General features: G+C 52.5%; 1 long non-coding RNA gene across 1 annotated transcript; it reads right to left on the reverse strand.

Moving 5' to 3' along the window:
- Positions 1 to 5,004: 5,004 nt before the first annotated feature.
- On the reverse strand, positions 5,005 to 6,043 carry LOC136475423 (uncharacterized). The gene is made up of 3 exons (XR_010763173.1): positions 5,919 to 6,043; positions 5,741 to 5,842; positions 5,005 to 5,126 (listed from the first exon to the last, which is right to left on the reverse strand). It is a non-coding gene; the product is annotated as an uncharacterized lncRNA (long non-coding RNA).
- Between the last annotated feature and the right edge of the window lie 8,002 nt (positions 6,044 to 14,045).

The raw sequence follows: 14,045 nt of genomic DNA on the forward strand, positions 1-14,045 counted from the left end.
TCGCCCGACAGAGCGATCCACTCCGGCCTATTGGGGTCCATCACCGAACAAAGGAGTCCACCATCGACGAGCGACTGAAGCGTCTCCATGGTGACATCAGAAGGATCCCAAGGGTCTGCCTCGATGACAACGATGTCGCCGGCCATGAGTGCGGTGGAGGGCTCAAATGCGGCGGTGAGTTTTTCTTCTCTCTCTCTTTCTCGCTCTCTCCTTGGCTTGCTCTTCTCTCTTCTTCTTCCCGGCACCGATGGAGGCAGAGCTAACGCAGGCAAGGTAAGGTGAGGAGAGGCAAGGCTCTTTGCGTATTTATGCGGGGAGAAGGAAATGGACGAGCGATGAAATTGGGGAAGTTTCCCCTAGATCCGGCGTGGTTAACCCCAATCCGATTTTATCGCCCACGCGCCCACCTTTTTTCTCATTAATTGTGGGAACAGTTACATCCCATCCACCACATCGCGCCCGACTATTGCGGCAGCAGGTGTCATTCTGTCTCCCTAGAAAACCACCTCAAAAGGTGCACCAGCCGTTGCCGAGCCGATGGGGAAGATATTCCCCCCGCCCTATTCCTTTCATATGAAGGAACCAGGCTTTGAGCCTATTACGGTCTAGGGGTTCGAAGGCTGGGCCCCTAGGGGTTTTGACAGCTGCCCTAGGACAACGGAGTTAGGGATGACCATGGGCGAGCCCACACGGGGCCAAGGCCCAAGCAAGCGAAACGCTTGGGACGCCCTAAGTCGTGTCCGAGACCGGCAGGGAGGTCTCCGAATGGGATCCCACCATAGGGAGGCACTGAGCCACCGAGGCCCAGCGAACGGCCTCAGCATCCACTAGAGAAACCCTCTGGTACTCTTGGAGTGTGTCTCTAGACCGCTAGCCATCCCCTAGCGAATGGGGCACGGGCCTCCACTCGGACTTACCCGATAACAGCTCACCGGAAGTGCCAATGCTCGTGCCCACCGAGGGTAGCCTAGCACATTCCACCCCTCCTTTTGAGCGAAAAGGAAGCATGAGGGTCGTACAAAAAAGCCAGGGGAACCCCCGATAGACCTCTTGCTCCGTGCAGAGGGTAGGAGGCTCTTCCTACAACCTTGTCGAGACCTAGCGACCCCGGTTCGCACTCAAGGGGCCTCGGCAAAACAACCCCTCCTTCCGAGCGAAAAGGAAGCGTGAGGGTCGTACAAAAAGCCAAGGGAGCTCCTGACGGCCCTCTCGCTCCATGCAGAGGCTAGGGAGCCCTTCCTATAGATATGCCGAGACCCTGCGACCCAGGCTCGCACCCAAAGGGGCCTCGGCAAACAAACCCTCACGCGCGAGGGGCGTACAAAAAAGCCAGGGGAACTCCTGATGGCCCTCTCGCTCTGTACAGAGGCTAGGGGGCTCTTCCTGCAACCTTGCCGAGACCTAGCGGCCTAGGCTCGCACCCGAATGGGCTTGGCAAACAACCCCTCCGTCCAAACGAAAAGGATATGTGAGGGTTGAACAAAAAAGCCAGGGGACCCTTGACCGCCCTCTCGCTCTGGGCGGAGGCTCGGGGGCTCCTACTGCACCCAAGACAAAGACAAGCGACCTAAGCCCGTGCTAGAAGCTTTGTTACAGACACGATAAAGGGCACCGAGCCCGTTACGGTCCAGGGGTTCGAAGGTTGGGCCCCCTGAGGTTTCAACAGCCGCCCTAGGGCAACAGAGTCAGGGATGACTATGGGCAAGCCCACGAATGGCCGAGGCCTGAGCAAACAATCGCTCGGGGCGTCCTAAGTCGAGTCCGAGACCGGTAGGGAGGTCTCCGAATGGGATCCCACCGTAGGGAGGCACCGAGCCACCGAGGCCTAGTGAACGGCCTTGGCACCCACTAGAGAAACCCTCTGGTACTCTTGGAGTGTGTCTCTGGACCGCTAGCTGTCCCCTAGCAAACGGGGCATGGGCCTCCACTCGGACTTACCCGATAACAGCTCACCGGAAGTGCCAACGCTCGTGCCCACCAAGGGTAGCCTGGCATATTCCACCCCTCCTTCCGAGCGAAAAGGAAGCGTGAGGGTCGTACAAAAAGCTAGGGGAACCCCTGACGGACCTCTTGCTCCGTGCAGAGGCTAGGGGGCTCTTCCTGCAACCTTGCCGAGACCCCGCGACCCAAACTCGCACTTGTGGGCACGACAAATACGATAAAAACTCCTCACTCAAAACACAAAAAAGCCCCTAGAGGAGTGACTCCACTCCTCCAGGGCCTCGGGGGCTACACCCGGCGGGTGCGCTCACGCGCACCCACCGAAACCTCAAGAAGCAAAACACAATCCCTACAGGAGCGGCTGCAAGCCAAGTCTCGACAAACCCTCAGGGAAAGTGCACGCACTCCCCCTGAGGCTCGGGGGCTACTGTCGAGTACCATATAATGGGGTACCCCGAGCGTACACCAAAAGGGTCACTTAAATCCCATCAACAACAAAGCTAGAGGGTAAGCCATGGGCTCATCACCAGCCCCGTCTGAGCCCACCAGGCTCTCCACCTCGCCTTAGGCCTCGCACGGGAGGTCTCGGTGCCCTGACGCAATCTCCGCCTCGTGCGAGGCCTCTCGCAAGAGGTCTCGGCAAGGAGCCCAATCTCCGTCTCGCAAGTGGCCCCATGCGAACAGCCTCGAATAGGATAGCTATTCTCCGTATCGCTCGAGGCCGGCTTATCAACAACCTGTCGCTCCCGCCTCGACTAGTCTTCCCAATAGCACGTCATGTCCTATTAATGTGTCAACCACTCCCGCAATCTCAGCTGGACGACAGCTCAACACTACGGAGTGGCCGACGGGACAAGAAGTCGCATCAGCGCCATACCGACCGAGATGGGGCACGGCGGGGATTACCGGCCACTGTATTCTGGCGCTGTGCCCACGATCAGCGCTCGCACCGCACTGTGCCCGGCAATCCCCGCCCAAAGACAACGCGGCATGGGAAGTCTGGCTCGGGTCATCATCGCCTCTGAATCAGTGTACCAGATCGACCGCTCCCTCCAGGCCTCAACACTCCACGCCAGGGTCTCGGCTATCTCGGGATTCACGTCTGCCGAGACCCCCCACCGCGGTTTAGCCTTGGCACCAACCGAGCCTCGGCCTCATGCACAGTCAAACCACAGCGACCCACACGCTGACCGCCGCACCCGCTCCGAGGCAGCCCTGGAGCTCCCATGACGCATAGGATCGGATGTGACCAGCACGTCGCCCCAGCACTCCAAGCACGGACCACTCCGACGACCACACCGCCATAGGAACGGGCTACAGGGCTCGGACACGCCGCCTCTGTTCACACGACGCTGTATAGTTAGCACATGTACTACCCTTGTCCTCCCTTCAAACTATAAAAGGAAAGGACTTGGGCCATTTCGAGGGGGGAGGGGGACAGGTTCTCACGAAGAACAACACCCTGTAACACGCACACTTCCCTGCCGCTTGAGAGCAACGTCTCAAGCAGCCCACATCACTCTCCGCCGAGACCTGGGACTAGCTCCCTCTCTCACCTAGCTTGTAACCCCCTACTACAAGCACTTCGGTGCAAGGAATACAAGATCAATCTTCTAGACTGGACGTAGGGCACGAATTGCCCGAACCAGTATAAACCTTGTGTCTCTTTGCATCACCATCCGGAATCGGGAACATGCAGAACAAATTCACTAGTTGGTTGAGGACCCCCCGGTCCAAAACACCGACACCTTAACTCTGCGCAATACTGCTGTGGAGCATTCAGCCAACACAAGGTGGAAAATTAACTAAAGCATGGCAGAAACAATAATCTTAGAACCCAGGTGGTAACAAAACCCTACAAAGTAGATTACATCATAATCATAATTATGCGGTATGAATGGGCAGGAGAACGTAAATGCATTGAATGGGGCACTGCCTGGGGCCAACCGTGTATGAACAAATCAAATTATTAAGTTTCATCGGGCTTTGTTCTATCATCATAATCAAACACATACATGATATGAAGGCCAATTTTTTTGTAAGCTAAGAAATAGCTGTTGTAATATAAAGATATGTAACCTCTGAAACATCACTGATCAATGGAAGGTATACCAAAAAAAAGGTTATATTCATATCCCATAAATAGATACCAGAAAGGAACAAGGAAAAAATGGATGAACATACCATGGTCCTGTAACTAGCCAGCTGTCAACTGCATCTATGGCAAAAATAACTTACATGGGAAAAATCAGCTTAAATGAGAGGAGCAACCTAATGTACCTTGAAGAAGAGGGTGAGGAGATTAATCCAAGAAGCACCTAAAAGCAGCAGGTATTGATTGGGTTATCAAAGGGAAAATAGCGGAGCGATTAATCCTGCTGAATTGATGAAGCCCAACCAACACAGTAATGATCCTCTGAAGAGATGCAGTTGTAAAAAATCAGTAAGATGAAATGCGCTGGGAAAAACATTAGAATACAGAGACCAGATCAGGAAGAGGCCTGCCTACACTGAGTTGGAATACTGTTGCTTATTAAGCCTATAAAGGGGATTGGTAAAAAAAAGGTCTGCATGCAGTAGATTTGTCAGAATCAGCATATAGCTTAAAAAACATAGAACCCAAGCTATAGGATGCACTCCCAATTTCACCCCCCTAAAGCTGACATATTTTTGAATGTGTCACCTCAGTTTTCCTATCTAAAACAGTGTAAGGAAAAAGCCTGAGAAGAAGGCACTCACCTGGAGCAAAGAGGCATGTCTATTTTACATGATATTAAATCTGCACCTTTGGATGGTCGTCACATCCTCTGAACAACTAAGCAATCTAATCAAGCAGAGATGGTTGTAAAATGTTGTTCAAATAGTAGAGCATAGAAATATGAACCTACATGGAAGCAGATCAATGAAGCAACACGAGCAGCTATTTACACGGTGAAAGTATTTATCGTGCATCATCGCACCATTCTGCGCAACCGTTGCAGGCATCTTAACATGACAGGAAAACAAATAAACAATTCATGGTTTGTAAAAGCAAGTATCGATGTATAGTATGGGACGAACAAAACTTTGGGGGGAATTTTCCTTTTGTTTTGGCAGTCAGCTGGCGTGTGAGTCTCGTCCGTTTTGGGTGCCGGGATCCCCACGGCTATTATGCTGCTCCCCTGACAGCTTCAGCCTGTGGTAGGCTGACGATAGGAACGAATATAAGACAATACAATTACGGAAAATCCTGTAAAAGTTGTGAACGCCAAAAGGTAATAGGAATCTAAAATAATAGTAGGCAGTATAAGAACTCCATTATCTCGCCGCGGACAGAAGAAACTACTGCTACTCTACTCAGTATGATGTGGTTGTTGTTCCTTGACATTGTCACAAAAAAACACACCTGCAGACCTCATTTGTTTTTAGTGCATGCTTGTATGGAGAATACATTTGTAAATAGGATTCGTAATGGTTGTACCTAGTAAGACATGAGGCGTATGTGTGTCGGATGCAATGCCGCATTTAACATATTGAATCCAAAGTTCCAAACAAAGCTTCGATATGGTCTAGATTATAAAGGAAAGAACTGAAATCAAAGACATCCTTCTGATATTGTGCTATTGTCAGATTGATGTGGGCTAGGGTTTCCTTGCTCTAATGCAATGCTTCGATATGGGCAAGGAGGTTGTGCACTTCGTTGGTTAATATGTAGTTGTAGATACAAACAGTTTCAATGGCAAAGAGCTATTTTTTATTTCAGGAAGGCCAAAATGAAATAAATTTACTCAAGGTGATGCAGGCACTTTTGTGACATTACCTTGGGCAGAGAACTCCTTGGACTGAACAAGAAAATCCCTTATATGATTCTTAAAATTGGGAGGATCAGTTTTTGAACTAAAAAGTCCATCAACAAACCTTGCTGCGTGTAGGAAACATAGATGTCAAATTTCCTGCTGATTGAACTAAGAACAGAAGTACACAAGGGCTAAAAATACCTCTAGAGGCGTCATGTTAGGAAAGGATGAGCTCAGAAGTTTAATAGTGCAGTCTCGAACAAGCACTGTATTATCTGTGAATCGAGAAGGAACTGCTGAGGCATCCCAGAGAGGCTCCGTTAGACCATAAACCTAATATGGCAGCAAACATATTAATGAATACACACACAAAATCATCAGAGGATAGAACAACAGATAAACATATATGTATATATAGTTACCACATAGAACAGATGTTGCAGCACAGAAACGTGAAGCTTGAAACCAGGTTTGTGGAATGTGTCTGTGAGCACTGCGAATATGTCCTGCTCAGAATGAGCCACCGTGCCGGCCGCGCAGCGGCCATCGGTGGATGCAATGCAGGCGGATGTAGTGGAGACGGGGAGGGCTCGCGCTGGATCCGGCTGCTCACCGCAGATCCACCGCCTCCGTTGGCTGCGCGAGGTCGACGCCGTGCTCCAGCGTCAGATCGGCCGCCGGGAGGGGCCCCGCGAGCGGCCGCTCCAGATCCACCGCCGAGGTTGCTGCCGTCACCTCCCCGTCGTCACGCACGGCTAGCACGGAGGTTTCTCCGCCGCCAGAGGCCTCCGGTGCGTCAGGGCCTCCGCTGGCTGGCCGCGCTGCCATGGGGACGACCGGCGACGGAGGGGCGAAACCCTAAGGCGCGCGGCCCGGCGCGTTGCGTGGCGAGGAGGAAGTGGCGTGGTGGTGGTGATGGTGGAGGAGGAGGAGGAGGAGGAGGAGGAGAAGGAGGAGGGAGGCCGCCGCCGCGCGGAGGGCGGGCCACCGCCGAGTTCGTCCCGCGCCGTCGGCTGAGCCATGTCGCGAGGCGGTAGCGAGGGAGGGAGAGAGAGAGAGAGAGCGCGGAGAGGAGGAGGGCGTCGGGGTCGGGGGAGAGCCGCCGAGGGCTTCGTAGCGGGTGGGGCGTGCTGTAGCGCGAGATGGAGCCAATACGTGCCGTCGATCGGAGAATCTGACGGCGAGGGGATTTTCGGGCGACGTGGCCAGGCTGGCTGGCGGCTGCTCACTGCTTTGATAATAAGAGATGTCACAGGTGCTTCAGGTTTACAGTTTTGTTGCAGCCTTGCAGCTGGCCGGTCTTATACGATCGTGGATTATAAGCTGAAATAGTATTTTTTCTCTTATACCAAACCAGCTAAACTAGCCAGCAGTAAATAATTCATGATCGTTTACGACGAAACGAACAGACTGTTGGTCTCTTTCATTTTCCTAGCATGGTCTTGTTTTTTGCGACAGTGCATTCTTTAGTAGTGGTTTTAACTTTATGTCAGAGCAAGCGTCTATTACCTCTGCAAGCTGCTATGGAGATTGAGGCTACTACTCAACTAAAAGTGTTGGGTGTGTTTGGCTCACAGCCACGTCCGACGGTGGCGACACCTAAGGTGCGTCGTTAGAATTCTGTGCCGCAGCTGTGACGGAAATTTGCACCATAAAAACATGTGCCGCCGCAGTTTACAGGTGAACCAAATAACAGCTGTGCACTGTGTGGCGTGCTGCAGGTTAGGCTTGTCCTTAGGGCCACAACCATAACCCTCATGTTGTTAGTTGCAACGTGTGTTCGCCAGTAACCCTCGTCTTGTGGTCCGTCCGTCAAGCTGAGCCTTTCGGAACTGTCGCTTGCTCTCTCTCCTTCATCCCCGTAGAAAATTGAGGTACTGTGACCTGTGTGTGATAGTTCAGGATCAGGACGCAGGGGACAGAGAAAAAAAAAGACACGAGGTTGCCTCGCCAACCTTCAAGTTGAGGATCTTTCGAGGCCACGTGGAACAAGGAGATCAATTTTTACAATGCAGGTTTGTAACAATCCTCTAAATAATCAATAATGTGAGCATGTTTCTAGCAATCCTCCGAATAATCAAACAATGTGAGGCCAACTGCACTGACGCAACGTCTTCTGATTAGGGAAAAAAAGAAGGAAAGAAAAAAATCTAATAAAAAATGGAATTGACTAATGCCCGGATGTCTGGATGGATGGAGCGTCCATCCGCCCGTGCCAGCAAGTCGTTTTCACGTCGTTTCGCGTGCCCACATGGGACCCGCGTCGGCCCGAGCGTCACCACCATCGAGAGAGAGGAGGGAGGGGGCGATAGATGCCTAGTCGGATTTGGAGGAGGAAGACACACCGATGTGAGGCAGAAAAGAGAGGAGGAAGATGCAATACTCGATCCACTTTTGAAACATCCAGATGCAATACTTGCAACATACGTCTGAAGGCAGATGAAACACTTTGAAATATGCATATGAAACACTTGTTGCAACACCCGATCTACTTTTGAAACATCCAAATGAAACACTTGCAACATACGTCCAGAAACAACTGAAACACATGGAACATATGTTTGAAATAATTGCAAAAACATATGCAACATCTAGATGAAACACTTGCAAACATACGTCTGGAAAAACAGATGAAACATTCGGAACATACACTTGAAACATACATGTATAGCCATTGCAACATGTGCAACATCTCGATCTACTTTCGCAATATCAAGATAAAACACTTGCAACATCCAGATGAACATCTGAAACACTTAAAACATACCTTTGCAACATGGGTTTTCAACGCAATGTCATCTTGTTGCTTGGATGAATAGAGGCTTATCGTTGTGGAGCTCGACGGAGGCGCATGGAGCTCGTCGTGCGCCAGCGGCGCGGGCAACTCGCCGGTGGTATGGCTTCACACGAAGCTCACCCCCTCGCCTGCTTGCTGGAGCATTCGTCGTGGAGGCTCGCTGGCTCGGTAGAGGTGCGGAGGCTGCCGCGGCTGAAAGCTCTAGTTTGGTTTGGTGAATTGATGAAACCCTAAGTGCTAACCTAATTTATCAAAGTGATTATGAGATAGGTAGCACTACTCCAAGCGGTGAAGAAAATGAAGATCATGACATGATGATGGTGATTCCATGGTGATGATCAAGTGCTTGGACTTGAAAAGAAGAATGAGAAAAATAAAAGGCTCAAGGCAAAGATATAAATTGTAGGAGCTATTTTGTTTTAGTGATCAAGACACTTAGTGAGTGTGATCACATTTAGGATCGATAGCCATACTATTAAGAGTGGGTGAAACTCGTATCAAAATGCGGTTGTCAAAGTGCCACTAGATGCTCTAACTCATTGCATATGCATTTAGGATCTAGTAGAGTGCTAACACCCTTAAAAATATTTGTGAAAATATGCTAACACATGTGCACAAGGTGATTGTCGGGGACCTAATACCGGGGTACCCCAAAAGGTGGAACCAATAACCACCGAACGTGAAAAACTTCTGGACGCATAAGGGCGCCATTTCATCCCTTGTTCAAGTGATAGGAGTTTGGTTCTGCCTCGCTCGACGCCTTTGTGAGATAAACTCTGCCTCGCCCGAGGGCTCAGGGTTAATCTCCGTCTCGCCCGACGCCTTTGGGACAGGCTCGGTCTCGCCCGAGGGCCGAGGGATAAACTCTGTCTCGCCCGACGCCTTTAGGGCGGGCTCGGTCTCGCCTGAGGGCTGAGGGATAGATTCTGCCTCGCCCGACCCCGGAGGGGCGAGGTCAGTCTCGCCCGAGAGATAGGAATTGGTCTCCGTTTCACCCAACGGCAAGAAACAAGTCTCACCCTGCTCCATATCTAAAGATTAGATTCATCTTACCTGACAACTTCTCCCCATTCCCTCAAGATGATAAGTATGGGGCAAGACAAGACGTTCGGGTCAACCATGGCTCCAAGGACCATACCCTGCGCCCTGGTAGGAAAAGTACTGCCAGGGGATGATAGGACAGGTGCTTTAGACCCTTCCAGGCGCCGTAGAGCCCGAAAGGTTGTACAGGTGCGTGCTCCTCGCCCTGTAGAGTTGTAGGCGCCGCCTTTAGCCCTGGGATACGGAACCCGACGAAGATATACCACAACCGCTACGCTCCAGAAAAGGATTTGCTATCTCCACGAACGACGGATTTTTCATCACCACGCTATGGACCCAAGGGAGCGACGCCCGCTTCCCGACCCCTTAGGTCCACCAAGTCAAAAGGCCTTGACCACAGCATTACGCCGGATCCCGACCCCTCGTCCCTCCGACGAAGACTCACAAGAATCAGAAGGCGTGCGGAGCAAGGCTAGGGGAGGCTAATAAGTCAAAACCACTGTACTACAGCCCATACCCTGCGTAGGGCAACGTTCTGTGATCAACCTGACATTCTACAAAGACATCAATAGTATTGTAGGCACTTATCTTCCTTCGCACTCATTAGAATGAAGAAGGAGGATTGGGTAGACGTGAGCCACAAGAATAAGGTAGAGCCCTCATCTTTGTAAAGCCGGCCCCTTCATCTATAAAAGGGGATGTGCTTCCTCCATCAGACGGACGGACTCTTGAGACCGAACAATACGACACACAGATACACACAGTCAAGTTGCTTCGAACCTCTTGACCTCCCTTGAACCCTTCCATCAGAGACTTGGGACCAGTCCCTCTCTCGATCGTTTGTACCCCTTACTACAAACCATTCACGGTGCTAATAACACGAGCAGCAACAAACTAAACGTAGGGACTTTTGGCTCGAACCAGTATAAATCTTGTGTCCTTTAGTGCACCATCTGAGCCTAACGCGCATTACTATAAATTTACTTGCCGGTGCTTGTACGAAACACCGATAGTTGGCGCGCCAGGTAGGGGAGCTTGCGCGTTCCAAATCAGGCCTCGGATGGCCACCCACGCAATCACCTGGGCCCCGGGCGCACACATGCGTTTCGGCGACCTAGATTTCATCATCACACTAGGAGGAGAGCTGGCGCTGACTCACTCAGCCGCCCCATCTCTCCCTTCCATCAACCTCAGCCGTCTTAGGCTTGAGGGCCCACCGAGCAACTCCCTGGGAGTCCAGTCACCAAGGGAGGCCTCTCACAATGCCACCCTGTGTCTGGAAGGGTCCGTACAGAGCGCCCTGACAGCGTTTCTGTTTGGTCTCTGCAACGCTGCGGTGACCACTGGCCGCCTTCGGGTGCTACGTATGGTTCAGTCACCCACGAACATCGAGTTCGTGGGGGTGATTGAGCATGATACGGAGACCCTCTATGAGCTCCTCAATGAGGAGCCAGGATCATTCTCTAGCTCGGATTCTAGTAGGGGGAGCCACCACCCTTCCCAGGAATGCTTCATGACACAGACCCTGAGGGTCACATCGAAAGCACCTCTAGGGAAGAGGTCACCCCTACAAACAACCCTGACAGCAGATCCGAGGAAGAGATGATAGCCCCATCTCACCTAAGGATGGAGCAGCTAAGGGCTCGTCAGCAAGAGATCGTTGAGGCTGGGTAAGGGCTCATCTGGGAGTACGCGGACATCAATCGCGAGATTGAACGCCATAAAGACGAGGGGTGCGCGCACACCACGGCCCGCGCTGTACACCAAAGGATCCTCACCGATGATGGGGCCCTTCCTCACTTTGCTCGAGCCAGCCAGAACATCGCCGCAGCAACCGCCTTGCTGCATGGCCTTCCGGAGGCCGCGACGTCCGAGGATCACCGTGCTCGCTGAGAAATTCGCACATTGCTCGAGCGTGCAGCGGTGCAGCAGGCGGAAAGTTCATTGTCTCGACGACGTGAACCCGACACCAGCCAGTGCACGCCCTCAGTGCGTCCCACCAAGGACGTGTTCGTTCACCAAACACCGCCAGCCGACAGGCAGCCCTCCATTGTCCCAGTACATCAACGCCTCGGCCATGGCCACGACGTACGCAGCATCATCGATGCTCGGAGACGTGCCCATGGCGACGATGGAGAAGCAGCACGCCGCGGCTATCATCCCCGATGTGGCGGACGCTACGACAGCAACAAGGACCGAAGCCCAAGCCCCGGCCTGCTAGGCCCTCAGGCCTTCGGCCGACACATCCTCAACGCTGCGTTCCCCCTAAGGTATCGACCGCCTACCAACATCCCTAAATATTCTAGCGAAACAAATCCCGGGCTTTGGCTCGAAGACTATCGGCTTGCATGTCAAGCCGGTGGTGCGAGTGATGACAATTTCATTATTCGCAATCTCCCGCTGTTCTTGGCTGATTCGGCGCGAGCATGGCTGGAGCACCTACCATCCAATGCTATTCAGAGTTGGGCGGATCTGACGGAGATCTTCGTGGGCAACTTCCAGGGCACGTACAAATGCCCTAGAAACCCATGGGACCTCAAAAACTACCGCCAGAAGGCCGATGAAACCCTTCGCGGGTACATTCGGCGCTTCTCTCAACAGTGCAACGAGCTCCCTAACATCACCAACACCGACGTGATAGGAGCCTTTTTGTCCGAAACAACCTGCGAATCCCTGGTCCACAAGTTAGGACGCAGGGGCCCGCAAACTACCAAGGAACTCCTAGACATCGCCACCAGTCAAGCCTCTGGAGAGGAGGCGGTCGGAGCCATCTTTGATCGCTCCGATAGAAAGATGAGGCGGGACAAGGACGTCGGCGAAGGCGCCTCCAACCGTCCCGCCAAAAAGAAAAATAAGAAGCAACGGTGCGACAACTCGCTCATGGCCGCTGCCGACCGCAAAGGTGGCCAAAAGCCCACGGAAGGCACTCCGAACCACTTTGAGAAAATGCTCGAGGGGCCATGCCCAAACCATGCCTTCCCAGCCAAGCATCTATACAAGGATTGCGGCCTCATGCGCAAATACTTGGCCGGGGGTCTCAATAAAGGGGAGCAGGGGACCGAACCTGTTCCTGCCACAGACGACGCAGAGGAGAAGGACGATGCCTTCCCAATGCTGACTGGCGCCCTCATGATCTTCGGAGGATCAACGGTCTATGACTCCAAGTGTCGCTAGAATCTCGCACGCCGTGAGGTCTATACAGCCGGACCAGCCACGCCAGCCTTCCTCTAGTGGTCGGAATCCGCCATAACCTTTGACTGGACCGACCATCTGGATGCCATCCCACATCCGGGAAGGTACCCGCTTGTCATCGATCCAATCGTCGGACCTAAGTGGCTCACGAAAGTACTGATGGACGGAGGCAGCGGCCTCAACATCATGTTCGCCAAGACGCTCAACAAAATGGGCGTCGATCAAACGAACCTCCACCCTATCTGAGCGCCTTTCCATGGCGTCGTGCCTGGTAGGTAGGCTATGCCACTAGGGCAGATCAATCTGCCCGTCACTTTCAGGGATCGGTCCAATTACCGGACCGAGACCCTCACCTTCGACGTAGTGGGGTTCCCAGGGACTTTCCATGCCATCTTGGGACGACCATGCTACATGAAGTTCATGGCCATCCCCAATTATACGTACCTTAAGCTGAAGATGTTGGGTCCCCGCGGGGTCATCACCATCGGCACCTCCTTCCAGCGCGCTTATGAGTGTGAAGTCAAATGCTGCGGACACGCATCCGCAGTCATTGCCTCCGAAGAGCTCGCCACCCTCAGGGAAGAGGACATTGAAGAGGCACCCGACGCGAAGAAATCAACCGGGTCGTTCGAATCGGTAGAAGGCTCCAGGGAGGTCCTCTTGGACCCCAGCAGCTCTGAGGGCAAAAAAGTCCATATTGGGACCGCGCTCTCCTCCGAATAGGAAAGCACGCTCGTCGACTTCCTCCGCGACAACAAAGACATCTTTGCGTGGAAACCCTCGGATATGCTAGGCATCCCGAGGGAGGTCACCAAACATACTCTCCAGATCCTCCCGGGCTCCAAGCCGGTGAAGCAACACCTGCGCCGCTTCGACGAGGAGAAACGTAGGGCCATCGGTGAAGAGATAGCCAAACTACTGGCCACAGGATTCATTAAGGAGGTATACCACCCAGAGTGGTTAGCAAATCTCGTTCTTGTGCGGAAAAAGAGCAGGAAATGGAGAATGTGTGTCGATTATACCGGCCTCAATAAAGCGTGTCCAAAGGATCCGTTTCCTTTGCCACGAATAGACCAAATAGTAGATTCCACCTCGGGGTGCAAAACCCTCTACTTCCTTGACGCATACTCTGGCTACCATCAAATCACAATGAAAGAGTCCGACCAGCTCGCGACATCTTTTATCACCCCCTTCAGATCGTTTTGCTACGTTTCATTGCCATTCGGTCTGAAGAATGCTGGGGCAACGTACCAGCGCTGTATGCTCAATTGCTTCAGAGACCTCATCAGGCGAACCAT

This window comes from Miscanthus floridulus, chromosome 8 (genome assembly GCF_019320115.1).
Source record: "Miscanthus floridulus cultivar M001 chromosome 8, ASM1932011v1, whole genome shotgun sequence".
Lineage (NCBI taxonomy): Eukaryota > Viridiplantae > Streptophyta > Magnoliopsida > Poales > Poaceae > Miscanthus > Miscanthus floridulus.